At 46.9% G+C, this 15152-nt stretch overlaps 1 protein-coding gene across 3 annotated transcripts in view; it reads left to right on the forward strand.

Moving 5' to 3' along the window:
• Positions 1–601: 601 nt before the first annotated feature.
• Positions 602–15152, forward strand: part of IL11RA (interleukin 11 receptor subunit alpha) — a 183163-nt gene continuing 168612 nt past the window's right edge. Inside the window, exon 1 of one of the 3 annotated variants that reach the window (XR_003853124.1) lies at positions 602–958. The gene's annotated coding sequence lies outside the window, so the exon portion shown is untranslated. The remainder of the gene's footprint in view (positions 959–15152) is intronic. The other 2 variants (XM_029581487.1, XM_029581495.1) reach the window with 2 other exon arrangements.

A 15152-nucleotide genomic window follows, 5' to 3' on the forward strand; every position in this document is an offset into this window, starting at 1 on the left:
GGTGATACTGCTAAGGGATGGCTAACATCCCCTCCTGTCAAGGGCTGTGACCTCTGCTGGCCAGCATCCCCAGCCCTCAGGGCCAGGGAATCTTGTACAGCGCTGCGACTGAACCCCCAGGCTGCCCCCTACCCTCATGCTAAGTTTCTGATCAAAATTACAGCTGTGTCCCAGTTTTTACTGCTGACATAGAATCCCCTCTTGGTACACCACAAACTTAAATTGTAGGGATTAGCAGAAAATAAGTTTGCCAAATGGCTAGGCAGGCAACTTGGTCGTGTTTGGTGACTGGAAAACCGAATTCTGAGTACTAGCCCAAGAAGGGCCATGGTAGCCTGAGAAGATGCCAGCTTTGCCCTTCGGGACGTTTTCCTGTGTTCCGACATGAGTTGGCGACGGAGCCCTTCCCCCTTTATCCCACAGGCCTGTGGGTGGCATTACTATAGCCCGATACTTCACAGCGGGCTTAGAGATGGATTTCTGGGGCTAGCCTTGGCGGTGCGGGCACGATCACGGTCTCGGGTCGACCGTGCGTGCCTTACTGCTGAGTCACCTGCCCACGGGAGCCCCCGCGCGCGCCGCTCCCGGGCGCGTTCCAGCAGATCCCCGCGAGACGCGGCACGGACCTGGAATGCTGCAGCTTTGCCTGGCCGGCGCGCGCGCTTTTCCAACTCGTGCACTCGGTGCTGCTCTTGCCGTAGGAAAGGGGGCGGCGGCGGAAAGTGTCAGCGCCCCCCCTTCCCCGGCTCTGGAAGAGTAAACTTTGCAGTTTGGCTTTGGCTGCTTCCCTGGATTCAAGTTTCAGGCGCTGAGAGAGGAGCGGGCCAGGAAGGGGGAGGGAAGACTTCGCTCTTTTTTTTTTTTTTTTTCAGCGGCTGCTCGGGAGCATAGGCTCTGTTTCTGGCGTTCCCGCCGTGACCGGGCTAAGATGGGATAAACCAGGAGCAGCTGAAGGAAGGTGAGAGGCCGCAGTGAACCCGGGGGGGGGGGGGGAGGAGAACTGTGGTGATGGGGGTGGAGAAGGGGAAAAGTTTCTCGAGTCGCGAATCCGGCGGACGGAGGAGCCTGCGCGAGCCTTCCTCTCGCTCCCCTCGTTATTTCTCTTTGGGCTTTCCCGCCTGCTCCTCTGCATTTTATTCTCTCGTTTCCTCTCGAAGTTGTTTCGGCTCTGCCCCTCCCCGGGTGTCCGCCCCTGTCTCTCTCTCCTGTCAGAGTGCGATAACTTTGCTGGCACGACAGCGCTCCATGGGCTCCATACCGTGATTGAAAAATCAAAGGGACGACGGCGACGTAGCAGGAAAGGAAAGGGACAGCACGGAGCACCCCGAGGGCCCAGTCTGATGTACCCCGGGTCCTGCGGGGGAGCAGACAACTCAAAGGGGCTTTACCTGCTAAATCCCTGCAACCCCAGACTGCTCGCGCCCCGCAAGTTTCCCAGGGCTGAGCTGGGGTGGGGTGGGAAGTCCCTGCAGGGATTTGGTTTTCGGAGCCGCGCGGATCCTGGCGGCGGTTAAAGCAGGTGCAGAGCCCGCCGCCCCTTCTGGGTACTCCCGGCCCGGGTAGAAGTGACTTTTCTCAAAGGGGAATCACCTGCGGGGTTTCCCCCTGTGACAATTTAGGCTTGAAAGTCGGCAGGTTAGCGGGAAACGCCTCGGCCCCTACGGTATGGAGATCACAGGAGGCAGTTCAACATATTAAACTGGGCTGTGTTTTTACAAAGAACTTATTCCGTTTACTCTTATTGTTGATCTAGTCTCGGATTCTGCTGAAGATCATCTTCTCAGTTGTTTTTTTTTCGCAGTAAAGATAATTCGTTTTTAGATCCCTATTTACTCAGTTGCTATAAAAGGGATTTTAAAGCGTTATTTTATCACGGGCTAAAAAAAAAAAACATCACGAAATTTACTAAACTGCAGTACCGGTTATCGCAGTTAACAAAATGAGGCCTTTTATCCGAAAGTGCAAATGTTTCCCGACATGGTTAAGACAACCTAAAGAAGTTTTGTGGTTGGGAATAATTTTTTTGTTTGTTTACATTTTCCTTGTAAATGTGTTTAAATTTAGAGGCCACCCTCAATTTGCTAAGTGATAAACTGTTCAGGATCCCCGTCCTCCCTCTCTCCAGTACTAACTGCATCAGAAACCTGAACATACCCATTCATTAGTGAATGCTTGCAGCTACCTTTACCATTTTGATCTTTTATGTGCAGACATTCAGGCCAATTCAGTAAGAATCAAGGGAGAACGGGCGCTCCGTATTGAGTGCCCGCTCTACCACTGTGTGCCCAGCCACCTCTCCTGGGACCATTGCCCCTAGTGCCTCCTTGGCCCAGGAGAAGTGTCTCTTGTCAGTGGGTTCAGGAAACCAACGCTCAATTTTACGAACCTAATATCGCTAGGAGAGTACATAAAAGTGGTATTTTCTACTTGGACAGGCATTAATTTCTGAGAGTAAAATGTGCGGATTGGCCACACAATTTACTTTTGTGTCCCAAGTAACTAATAGCCTCATCAAGATGCATTTGCATGTGATGAGGGCTATTCGTTTCCAGGGGGTTTGGCCATGCATTTTCAATGCACTAAACCCCTTACAGTATAAGGGGTAATAGATGTGTGTTGAGTGCGCTCGGCTGAGTGCACTTTACCGAATCGTCCTGATTGTTAATGGGCCTACCTATCGGGCCGATTCAGTACAGTGCGCACTGTTAACCCGCATTTGGACTCGCGTTTTCGATGCGCTAGCTTTACCACTTATTGAGTAAGGAGTAATAGCGCACCGAAAACGCACGTCCAAACCCCCCCCCCCCCCGAAACAAATAGCGCCCGCAACATGCAAATGCATGTTGCGGGCGCTATTAGTTATGCCCGCACGATTCAGAAATTAAAATGTGCAGCCAAGCCGCACGTTTTACTTTCAGAAATTAGCGCCTACCTAAAGGCTGGCGTTAATTTCTCTTGGCACCGGGAAATTGTACAGAAAAGCAGTAAAAACTGCTTTTCTGTGCACCCTCCGACTTAATATCATGGCAACATTAAGTCGGAGGTCCCGAAAGTTAAAAAAAAAATAAAAATTTGAAATCGGCCCGCAGCTCGCGGGTTGTAAACTGGACGCTCAATTTTGTCGGTGTTGGCTGTCAAACCCGCCGACAGCCGCTGCTCCTGTCAAAAAAGAGGTGCTAGGGACGCGCTAGTGTCCCTAGCGCCTCTTTATACCGTGGGCCCTAATTTAAATAAATTAATTTACTGAATCACGCGCACAGGAGAGCGAGCGCTCGCCCGCTCTCCCGCGTTTTTTTTACCGTATCGGCCTGTATGTAATGTTCTTCTATTGCTTTTTTTTTTTTTCCCCTCCACATGTGCAAGAGTTTTCAGTGCCCTAGGCAAACCTTTGGTCATGCGCCCTTCCCCCCCCTCCCCCCCCCCCGAACTTCCTATTGGGGGTAGCTCCAGCACAGCGCTCCTTACTTTGGCTGTATTAGTTCTGGCACAGCACCCCCGGCTTTATTTTTTTCCCATCCTCAAAACGTTGGCTCTTTAGGCCGATGCTCAGTTTGCCTAATGGAAGCACTGGCCCCCTCTCCTAATTGTGATTTGGTTCCTTCCTCTAATTACGGGCTGATATATAACACCCATTTTGACAGATCTTGACGTATTTTGCTTTCTTAATAATAATTTTGCTTTTCATCTTAAATGGTATATTCGTGTTACCTCTTGGATGTAATAAATAAAGTGGCAATAAATAAAAAATCAGTTTTTAAAAGTGCACCAGGTACAGAAGTACCTGCAGACCTTCAAAGGACCCACCCTGCTGCAAATAGCCCTGATATACGTTTATTTCCTGCTCGTTATATTGTGGAAAGTCTGATTTTCTTTGTCAGCTTTGGGGAAGAGTGAACCTCTTGCCTATGAATATTGTAGAGCACAAGAGGAAATGCATTTCTATTTTTTATTTTTCTGGTGTTGCATTGCATATAGAGTCGGGCTTCTTGGCGGTCTCCAGTTCAGATTTTGTCTGCACGTTTCTGTCTCTAGTGCTTGCTCACTTTATTCTGTACATTGTAGTGGTTATTTAATTTATTTACTTATTTGGATGCATTACCCATCTCTTGGAATAAGAAATTCATGCTGGTCACCAACCTGGAACTTCTTGAACCTGATTCTTTTTCCCTGTTGCATTTGGTGTGGAAGGTGGAGGCTGCAGCTGGTCCCAAGCTGGCACCTTTTGAGAAAATAACCACTGTGCGACCGAGGTTGAGGGATTCTGCCAGATCTGTGTGTCTGTTCAGTATAGGGATCTATTGCAGTATGACTTGCTCTGTTTTCCCAGAAGGAGGTGCATTGGTGTTTTGGGGCCTGGTGTAATATTTGCAGAGGTGCCTTTTCATAGGTAGGGTTGCCACTGTTTGAGTTCTGAGTGTTAATGCTGCATCGGTATGGCAGTTCTGATACCTCACTTCACCTTCCACTGCTTGAAGTCCAAGCTTAGAGGCTGATGTAATAAGGGGCGCTCGGCACACTGCATGGTTTAAGCTCTCAGTTGTAAACACACTTTTTATGCAAATGCAGCAAAGAGTTTTATGTACAAAAAATGTGCATAGAACATTGTATATTTAAGTTAGCGCCCTCACATGGAAACTCCATGTTAATGATGGAATTAGCTATTATATCCAGGCCCCCCCGGCCCAGTGCATGGAAGTGTGCTAACTCGCCTCCTGTTTTCTTTGTGCTGGAAACTTAACTCCTAGTCCTAGGTGAAGTAAAGTTACCAGGGCTGATGTTAAGTCTATGGCAGAAGCTGGAGAATCCGGTGCTGGGGCCTCTAGTCGGGATTTTGTTTAGAAAACATGCTTTGTGTACAAGAACTTATTTCATGCATGGAAAATGTGATTTCAGCACAAAAACAAAGTTTTCTGCGCATAAACTTGTTTTTCTGTGTGTGCATTTTTTTAACTCTCAATGCATTAGCATGCCATTAGCTTGTGCGTTAGGAAACTTCTGAATTCCAGCTTTTTGCATTAGACCCATAATAAGGTATGCCTGGCACAGCACACAGTTTAATCCACAGTTGTGAACACATTTTTTGTGTGCAAATGTTACTCCTGATGCAGCAAGGAGCTTTATATGCGACCATGCTTTTGGTGCACAAAGCGTGTTTTGTGTGCATAAAATCCCAACTGCAGGTCCTGACACCGGAACTCCAGCTTCTGCTGTAGCCTAACATTAACCCTGGAAACACTGCTTTACCTCAGACTAGGAGTTAAGTTTCCAGCGCTAAGAAGAAAGGAGGTAAGCCAGTGTACCTCTCTGCATTGGGAGGTAATACCTAATGCCATTATTAGAATGGAATTTGCATGAGAGGGTACGATCTTAAATGCACATTTCTGCACAGATAATGACATGTGCAGAAAACACGATTTGTTTGCATATATAATGTTTTCATGTGCTCTAAGCCTTTTCTTTATGTACATGTTTGGATTGGCATGCTTTTAACTCCCAGTGCATTAGTATGCCATTAACTTACTACATCAGGAGTTAAAACATTTTAGCGTGCGCTGAATTTCAGTGCCACGGTTCCCTCCCCATCCCGTAATCCCAGAGAAACCAGGCTGATCCTTTCTCTGACTCACAGGCCAGTGCAATAGAGAGCGCTCAGCCGAGCGCATTGGTTCACCCGAGGTTGGATGCACATTTCGGGCATGTGTCCCCACAGCCCCTTACGCTATAAGGAGATCAGCGCGTCCAAAGCGCACGCCCAACCCTCCCCCCCCCCCCCCCCCCCCGCCGTGAAGCTAATAGCGCTCATCACATGCAAATGTGGTGATATTAAGTCGGAGGAACAAAAAGGAGAACCTTTAAAAAAAAAAAAATAAAAAAAAAAAGTGTGCTGGCAGGTTAGAAAAAGGGAGGCACGGTTTTATGAGCGTCCGTTTTCCTAACCCACTGACAGCCACCTCTCCCGGGCGCCCCCTGCTGAGGAGGCGCTAGGGGCGCACTGTTTCCCCTAGCGTCTCCTTTTTACTGCGGCGGCCGATTTTTTTAAATATTAAATCGGGCGTCCCGGAGAGGTTGATCGGCTCGCGTTGGGAGAGCGGGCATTCAATCATGAGCGCCCGTTTTACCCGCGCCCATAGTGCATCGGGCCTGTCAGTCAGGTCAGAAAGCAGGGGCAGGAAACTGTGACCTGGGTGGGGGTGGCGGAGCATGGCAGAAACAGAGAGAGAAGGAGAGGACGTGAGCCTTTACTTTGCCCTGTTTTAAATGCTATAAGGAAAACCTCAAAGACCTTCTGTGTACTAAAGAAACCCCCGGCCACTCTCAAAATTATTTGATAGCATCATTCAATCAATCCCCATACATAGAAACATAGAAATGACGGCAGAAAAGGACCAAATGATCCCCCCCCCCAGTCTGCCCAGCAAGCTTATGCCAGTATCTGCCCCCGTGCTTATCAGTCTCCCAGACCGTAAAGGTCAGGGCCCTCGGATGCTGTTTGAATCCAATTTCCCTTAACCGTTGCCGTGAAAGCAGAGAGCAATGTTGGAGTTGATTAAGGGTAGTAAGCGCCACATCAGCAGGTTACCCCCATGTTTATATGTTCCCCAAACCATAAAAGTCGGGGCCCTCGGTTGCTGTCTGAATCCGATTCCCCTTTTCCCACTGCCGTTGAAGCAGAGAGCAGTGATCGAGTTGCATAAACAGCATCGAGGCTTATTTGTTTAGGGTAGCAACTGCCACACCAGCAAGTTATACCTGGTGACTCCCATGCACTCTCTTCTTTATTTCCATCCCTCAGCCTTTACGGATCCAGTGTTCATCCCATGCCCCTTTGAAATCTTTCACTTTTTTCGTCTTCACCACTTCCTCTGGAAGGTCATTCCAGGCCTCCACCACCCTCTGCGTGAAGAAATATTTCCTGACCTTGGTTCTGAGTCGTCCTCCCTGGAGTTTCATTTTGTGACCCCTAGTTCTACTGATTTCTTTCCAATGGAAAATGTTTGTCGATTGTGCATCATTAAAACCTTTCAGGTATGTGAAGGTCTGTATCATATCCCCCCTGCACCTCCTCTCCTCCAGGATGTACATATTAGGGATGTGAATCGGGTGCCCGATCGTTTGCGCTTTCTGGTTCGTCTGGCCGCGGGAAAATCTCATTTTCCCATGGATCGGCATTTTTTTTTTTAGTAAAAAATCATTTTTTGGCTTAGTGCGCGCTAACTCCTGATAGCGCGCACTAACAAAAAGTAACAAAAAAATAACAAAAATAAATGTTTTTTTTGTTAGTGCACACTAACCTGAAAAACGATTTTCACGAAAATTTGGGAGAAAAAGTGTTCGTTTTGCGTTTTAACCGATACATAACGAATTAAGAAATATTGTACGATATTTAAATTCGTTATAAAAACGATTCACATTCCTAATACATATTCAGATTCTTCAGCCTCTCCTCATAAGTCATTTGATGGAGACCTTTCACCATTTTTGTTACCCTTCTCTGGACTGCCTCCATCCTGTCTCTGTCCCCTTTGAGACAGGGGCTCCGGTACTGAACACGGTATCCAGGTGAGGCCTCACCAAGGCCCTGTACAGGGGCATCACCACCTCCTTTTCCTTACTGGTTATTCCTCTCTCTATGCAGCCCAGCATCCTTCTGGCTTTAGCTATGGCCTTGTCACATTGCTTCAGATACACCAAGGTCTCTCTCCCAGTCCGTGCACATCAGTCTTTCACTCTCCCCATCACATACAGCTCTTTTGGATTACTGCACCCCAGGTGCAGGACTCTGCCCTTCTTGGCATTGAATCCCAGCTGTGCCAAATCCTCAACCACTCTTAATTCACATCTCATTCTCTCTACTCTTTCAGGTGTGACCACTCTGTTGCAGAGCTTAGCATCATCCGCAAATAAATAAACTTTACCTTCTATCCCTTCTGCCAGGTCACTCACAAAGATCTTGAACAGAATTGGTCCCAAAACTGATCTCTGTGGCACTCCACTTAGCACCATTCTCTCTTCAGAGTAGGTTCCAGTTACCATCACACGCTGTCTCCTGTCTGTCAACCAGTTTGTAATCCATGCCACTATCGTGACACCCATTCCCAAGCTTCTCATTTTGTTCACCAGTCTCCAATGCGGGACCGTATCAAATGCTTTACTAAAATCCCAGTAAATCCCATCGAGCGCCCTTCCATGATCCAATTCTCTAGTCACCTATTAAAAAAAAAAATCAATCAGATTTGTCTGACAGGACATTCCCCTGGTGGGTGGGGCAAGCCTCCGGATTGTAGATAGTTCACTATCCTTTCCTTCAGCAGAGTCCCCATTAATTTTCCCACCACCAAGGTGAGGCTAACCGGTGGGAAGTGAAGTTGGGCGGGGGTTGGGGGGGGGGGGGTTGTAGAGTCCCAGCCTTAACCTAGAATGGTTCAGAACCCCAATAAATACACTGCAGCTCCAGTTCTGCAGGGAGAAAAGCCTCGACGGAAAATCCCCCAGCCACGGGTGAAGCTTCCCTGTAGTGCTCACTGTACAAAAAAAAAAAAAGGGAATATTTAAATTCTGGTGTCTTCACGATAACAGCAACACAAACTCCCTCCTCTACTAAGCAGCCTGTGAAATAACAAAATTTTGCAAAAGAACACACGCCAGAGAGAGAGAGAGAGAGAGATTTCTGATTTAGGTCACGGTGAGCTGCATTTGGGGGTATTATAGGTATTTTCCCATCCCCCAGAGGGTTATAATTTCGAAGGCTGATGTAATAAACTGAGCATTAAAACAGATTCTTCTGGGTGACTGTCCCCTGTGCTCTCTCTTATGTGCACCCCCTTGCAGAACAGGCCAGCTCCGGGGTTAGGCTACATTTACTGAATTCTGCCTTTCCTGGTCCATGCAGCCCTGTGTTTGTTTTTAGCTTTTATTTTTTTTTTTTTTATAACAGGTTTTTTGTTTTTTTTTGGTTTGAAGTCCTGCTCTTTATTTTGAGTGGACTGCAGATCCCAGAGAACCTTTGTGAAATGAATTAAAAAGCGAGAATGTGGATAAGGGGGTAATCCAGCTGATGATCTAACACCGCTGGACTTTTCAGAAAGCTTTGCATAGGAACTAAGACGTCACGGGGTAAGAGGAAAAGTTCTTCTGTGGGGTCACGAGCTGCTTGAAAGGAAACGTAGGAGGGAGCCTAAAAGATCAGTCTTCACGGGGGGGGGGGGGGGGGGGAAGAGTAAGCAGCGGCAGCCCGCAAGGATCTGCACAGGGACCGGTGCTGTTCAAAGGGAGTAGTAAGGCCTGTAAACGGCACAGACGTTTTATTATTATTACAGATAGAATCCAAAGCGGGCGGGACTGGGGCAGCTAAGCCGGGAGATGCTTTCCTTACATATCTAAGCCCCAGCCCCGAAGAGCTCATGGACCAGGCAAGGCCCCAGCACCTCCCCAGGAGGGACAAAATTAAGCTCTGCAAAGCCCTTTTTAGGGGCTCTTCTGCTCATCAGTCCAGTCACTCCAAAAAAAACCAACCCCACCACCCTGACCCAAAAATAAAAGTCCTAAGTGATGCACCAAACGGTTCAGAAATTAAAATCCAGAGCACTTTAAAAATATCCTAGTGCTGCATACGCTTAGCAGGTAAGCTCTATGGGGAAGGGACCCTCCTCTCCCAGCTGTTCCTCGCTATCTGTTTTGGGTTACGGCTCACTTTTTTTTTTTTTGTTACTTACACCACTTCTGAAACTCATTTGAGCCTGGGGGCTGATTCATTTCCTTGTCAGTTAAGTCACTGTCAGACCGTCCTCCCGGGGTGGGGGTGGGGGGTGGGGGGTTTGGATTTGTCTTTGACCTCCTGAAAGGACGGTCCTCACTTTCTCCAGGCCTCTTCAGTGCCCTCCTTGCAGCTCCACAGCAACTCTCTTCCACCCCCAGGACCACCACTTTTACTTTCCCTGAAGACCTTTCTTGGACAGGCACTCTCCTCCCTCTCTATTGGAGAGAGGGCCCACTCCTCTAGCTCCTTTCCCTGTGGAGGGAAACCTTTTCCCCCACCCCCCTTCCTCTTGGGGGGGGGGGGGGAAGCACTCGCAACTCCCCCCTGCACTCAGGTGGGCAGAAGAATTTAGTTAAAACCCCATGAACCCTCCCATTGGGGCCTGCCCAGACTCTGACACACCTTCCCACAGTGACATCACTACTGGCCACCGGGCCTGTGGAGGCCACTGCTGCCCTGCCGGGAAGGGGCAAATGCAGAGTGAACAAAGATGAAAGAAATGCACCCCGGGGAACGCCCAATGCAATTGTCTTCCCATAAACATTGCCCACCCAGGAAAGAGGTCTCAGAGTCGCTATAAACATTAATCCCCTGTGTGTGTGCAGCACGTTAGGGAAGGATTATAAAGAACATTTACAAAGCAAACAGAAGATATCCTTAAGCCATGGGACAAATCCACGGTGCTACCACAACTATGCAGTTCCGGTCACCCCCCCTCTCCCCCCCCAGTCTGATACGGGAGGTAGCTATCTGGAGAAGGTGCAGAGGAAGGTGCCAAAGATGAGCAGGGCTAGGGGGACAGCTCCTATAGAAGGAGAGAGTCAAACAACCGGAATGTGCTTCGGCTTGGAAAGAGACAGCGGGGGGGGGGGGGGGGGTGAGGGAGGAGGGATGTGATAGAGGGGGTCTAAAATCCATGAAGGGTGTGAAGAAGGCAAATAAGGATCTATTGGCTGAGTCTCATGCCACAAGAACCAGGGGCCTACCTGATGAAACTATCAGGAGCCGTGGGCTGCTTATACGTTTCAGAACTTAATCATGAAGTACATTAGGAAACACAAATCCACGTTATCGTGCCAACCCTCCCTGTTCCCTCCCCAGCTTCCACGTTTGTAGGTACTTTATCATGTGCTGTTTAAGGATACTTAAAACTCGTCCACATTAGAGGCAGACGTACTGACGTTTTTTTATTTTCCCCATTTTGTGTATATGGAGAAAATTTGCATTAGCGCATCTCATCCAGCTGTGCTGTACGGCTCCCAGCTGTTGCAGGAGAGCACGCTGCAGACAGGATAAGAGCCCATGCCCTGATCCGTCTGACCAGTCAGCGCGATTGGGGATGAGACACCGGGTAACGCTCGGCATGGATTTGTGGAATGTTAAAGACGAGTGGTCTCCCAACCAGATCTTTGCCTTAACCATTTTAGAACTCCAGGATAAATCCATTATGAATATGAATGAGATATTTGCATATATTCAGGGGATTTACCAAGGGGAAAAGTGGGGTAACCACCCTTATCTAATCTTGGATTTATGTCACCTGCACCACCCAGAGTGGCTTACAGCATACAAAAATGCCTGTGTGAATGACTTGCTTCACAACATCTGCTGCGGTGCCTGGCATGTTACCTGAACAAGTTGTGGCAGGAGAGGAGCGCAGCCAGCTGTTCACATGCCTGAGGGCAGACCGAGGGTATAAATCCACTGCTGCACATATTAATATCCAGGTAACCAAGCACTTGAGGCCGTAAGAGCTGGTTGGGGAAACGCTACCAGAGAGAGCATCCCTTCGTGAAGATGTCATGCTATGATTGAGAACACATCGGTTCTGTTTTGGATCCAGCATCAGATCTCAATGAGAATTTACATTTTTGACCTGGTTCAATTTCTTATAGATTTCTTTGGAAAAAAAGTCCAATTTTTACTCGGATTGGTTTGGATGTATGTGCATATTCACAGTCAGAGTACTTTAGTACTTATAGGCTGCCTTTCTGGGTCTGAAGAACAAGCATCGCATACAATAATTATATAATACAGTGGTAACAAATGTAGAGGGCTCCGTTGGGATCCCTAGGAAGTATATGGCTTAGTAGTTAAGGCAGGCTAGAGTAGAGGAACGTACCATCACTGATGCAGCACCCCCACTAGAGGCTGCTGTAGTGGCTTATTCTTGCATATATTCAGCTGACGTTTAGTATCTGTGTGGAGTTTTAGCTTGGATGTTGGGAAAGTAAGTTCTCAGGCTCTTAAAGTAAAGGCCAAAGGTCTTGTCTGAGCAGGGCTGTATTACAGGTCCCATAGGCAAACAACTTGGGGTAAGGGTTTTTCCCCCCCTGGAAATCAGAAAGCAGAGGGGATGTGGAGGAGGAAGGAGATTTGGGATCCACTTTAGGCATGTGGCCTATCTCTAAATTCGACCCTGTGGCTGAGGGGTCGTAGAAAGACGTGATTAGTTTCTAGCTCCAATCCAGTGGTGGCGTTCCCGTTATGGGAGGAGTTTCCCCTACTACAAATGTGGAGTAGTTTTCATTCTAAATAATATGAGGGGGGAACTTCTGTTCCTGTTCCTCTGCCTTTTTCCAGGTCTTACGGGCTGAAGTGAGTTTTTTTAATTACAAATTTAGCTAACGTCTTGCTTTCCGAGAGTGAACTGCCATCTCTGTTGAAAGTGGATACAGTCCACCCATTACTTAAAAGAGCAAACCTAGACTCCTCAGATCCAACTGAGGTACTTGAAAAGATTATTTTGGGTAAGTTGCAAGAATACTTGGACAGTAACCATTTTTTGGATAATGCCCAGTTTGGGTTCCATGAACTCCGCAGTACAGAATGTTATTGTCCGGCTCTTGACAGTATTCGCATGGGCTTTGATGCTGGGGTCCGGTATTTCCTGGGCTTGCTAGATATATCCTCAGCTTTCGACATGCTCAATCACAAGATTCTGTTGAGAAGTTTTGGAAGCATTGGACGTTTCCTGTAAGGTTCTTTTCTTTCCCGTCCAATCGTTCCTTTTGCGTTACAACGGGAAACACTACTCCTTCATTACGTCCTTTAGTTACTGGTGTCCCTCGGGGGTTCCTCACTCTCGCCTATTCTTTTTAATATTTACTTAGCTCCTCTATGTCTTATCCTTACTGGATGGGATGGGGCATTTCATTTAAATTTATTTGCAGACTAGATTCAGTTTTCTTTCCCTGTTTCTTCTACTATTGCTTTTGCACTAGGTAAACTGACAGTTTGCCTTTCTGCCGTAAAGGATTAGCTGTCGAGCAGTATGAAAAAAACCCAGAAGCAGTATTTCTGTTGAGCAGAAGATAAAAATGTCTCTGGGCAGTTTTTATTTTTATTCCTATTCACTCTAAAGATTGGGATCTAGGAGTTTTAGCTGCTTTCTGATCTCACCTGGGAGACTGTTCCAAAGAATATCCAGCTATGTTGAACGTTTGTTTACAGGATACTGATAGATGAGCTTGCTTGAGAGAGGGTATTTCAATGAAATTCTGAGTAGCTGAGCAGAGATGCAGAGGAGGACAGTTCCTGCCTATGGAAGAGATGATACAGGGGGGTGCCAGGCCATGTAAAGCCTTGAAAACCAGAGGAAGGGCCTTCAACGTTTATCCTCCAAGACACAGCCAATGGAGGTCAGCTGAAACGGAAGAAATATGGTCACAGTACAGCGAAGAACCGGAAATGAGACGAGCCGCAGAGTTCTGGATAAGCTGGAGAGCCTTCAAAGGAGACTCGGGAAGACTCGAGAACAAAACATTGCAATAATCCAAAGAGGACAGAATGAAAGCTTATGTAAAAGTCCAGAAATCCAAGTTAAATAATATAGGCTGTAAAGAAAGCAACATCTGCAGTTTGAAGTAGGATAATTGAACCACAGCATTGATGTTTGAACCACTGCATTGATGCAAGGAAAAGGAGGAATCCACTATAAACATTTTTTCTCTCTAGCTTTTCTTGACTTAAGTTTGCTGATTAATGAATACTTGTCTTTCTTTTCATGACTCTGTTTTATTGTTTTTCACTATTTGTTTTGTAATTAGTTGCTGTTTCATGATGTATTATTGCTGTCGTCCAATATTTTTGTGTATGATATTTGTAAACTGTTGATAAATCTCTAGTGATTCTTGCAATTATTTACTCTGTCATCTTTGGGAGGAAGTTTGCTTTTTTTTTTTTTTTTTTTTTTAAATCTACCCTTCTGTGCAGAGAAGGAGTCATCTTAGTGTCCCTTAGCCCAAGGGGTTCTGTTGCCAATCCGGCATCTAGTGGAAGAGTTAATACCCAGCTGGTATCATAACCTGGAGGAGAGAGAGGAGAATCTGAGCTAACCCTTTGGAGGCTCACAAACAGTAAACAGCTAAGGAGGTGCCCTCAGGGTTCATGGGAGATGGAGAGGGGAGAACTAAAAGAGTTGAAGATAAAGCAGCAGATCTCAGGTATTGTGAAGGGGAACCCGTCTTCACAGTTTCACCCAGGGAAGCTTCATATTCTATCCAAGATAAAGAAGGAACCCGGAGATTATGAGACCACAGATTTACTATTTGAAAATCTTCTATGGATATTATCTGAGAGACTTGTATCAAGTGCCATTCAATTTCATTTTTCAACCGTTAACTTCAGTAAAGTTTATGGGAACGCCACTACAGTGTCCAGCTGTAGTGGCGTTCCTGTCAAGAGACTGCAGTTAACACCTAGGGCCTTGGAGGTAGATCCTTCCCCCAACTACAGAGAATCCTCTTGTCGGGTTGGCTAAAATGGAGCAATATTGAGAGAGGCTTAGACTCGGTATTAAACAATAGTCCTGTGACTCCATGAAGATTACTTGAGTTGGGGTTACATAAATAGTACAGTAGCCCCATCCTGGTCAGTTCTCGGTCATGGGGGCACACGGGGAGCATCATGGACCAGTGACCTCCTGGGGTTCTCACCAGAAAGAAACATTCATGGCCCTTATAGCTTTTTCATGATGGACTCTTCTGACCAATCCAGTTACCTCAAAAGTCACCACCCTGACTCCATATTGTTCAAAAATTCGTTTTTACTGGTATTGACGAGCAGGTAAAGCAAAGACCAAGGCACTGGCACACCAGTGAATAATGCACTGCTCTGAATACAAGTCCCAAAAAATGCAGTATGAAAAATAAAACTCTCCCTTTTTTCCAAATGAACACAGTCGTCTTCGGTAAGCTCTTGGGGGAAGGGACCCTCCCCAGCGCCTGTTTGGTAGCAGTCACACTCCTCCTCTGTTCTCTCAATGTCTTAATCACAAGCACTTGAAGCTTCTTGCTAAACTCTGCCAGTCAGGTGTAATTCCAGGACAAATCCTTGGTGGAGCAGTTTCTTCAGTTTGGTGAAACCTCTCCAAGAATAAATCCTGTTTTTCTTC

This window comes from Rhinatrema bivittatum, chromosome 1 (assembly GCF_901001135.1).
Source record: "Rhinatrema bivittatum chromosome 1, aRhiBiv1.1, whole genome shotgun sequence".
Classification (NCBI taxonomy): domain Eukaryota; kingdom Metazoa; phylum Chordata; class Amphibia; order Gymnophiona; family Rhinatrematidae; genus Rhinatrema; species Rhinatrema bivittatum.